Below are 863 nucleotides of genomic sequence, written 5' to 3' on the forward strand. Positions count from 1 at the left end.
ATTTTAAAGAATTTTTGTAACACATCAGCAACAACAATTTCCCCTCCTTTGTTCTTATACTTTCGACTAAAGTTGTATCGCAAATGATGATAACAGTAAAGATGAGGATTACCAGGAAAAATGAGATCAAATGCCTTCAACAAACCAACACCACGATCACTAATGAATGTGATAATCCTTCCTTGCGGTTCCAACAAAGCCTTCAAGTTCTTGAAGAAAAACAACCAGTTTTCTTCAGTCTCTGAATCACAAAACACAAGGCTAAAGGGAAGAAACCTGCACAATAAAAAACAAACAAACAATTACTAGGGGCAGTAAAATAAACAGCAGCGTGCCGCTGCACCGCTAACGGGAGCGTTCCGCTCTAAAATGAAAGTCTAACAAACCATAAAACTATAAGAAAACATATTCGAATCAGAAGAATGAAGATTTCAAAAATTACTGGGGGGGTAGTAAAATATATAGAGGCAAAAAAATACAATTGACTACCCCCAGTAAGCTTCTACTAGGGGTAGTAAACCTGCAAAACAGTATCTCCAAAGGCTATTATACACATTAAAACAGTGAAAAATCAACTTAGATGCAAAATAATAAAGTTTACTAGGGATAGTATCGTTTAAAATAGAGATTACTACCCTAGTAATCTTCTACTGGGTGTAGTAAACTTGCAAAACAATATCCCTAAAGACCGTAATACACATTAAAACGTGCTTCTGCACAGCTAATGGGAGCGTTCCTTTCCAAAACTAAAGACTAACAAAAAAAAAATAATCAAGAAGCATGAAGATTTTCAAATTACTAGGGCTAGCGTTCAGCTCCAAAACGAAAGGCTAACAAAAGAGAAGAAACATAAAAAGCAGCGT

This window comes from Fragaria vesca, linkage group LG2, assembly GCF_000184155.1.
Source record: "Fragaria vesca subsp. vesca linkage group LG2, FraVesHawaii_1.0, whole genome shotgun sequence".
NCBI lineage: Eukaryota > Viridiplantae > Streptophyta > Magnoliopsida > Rosales > Rosaceae > Fragaria > Fragaria vesca.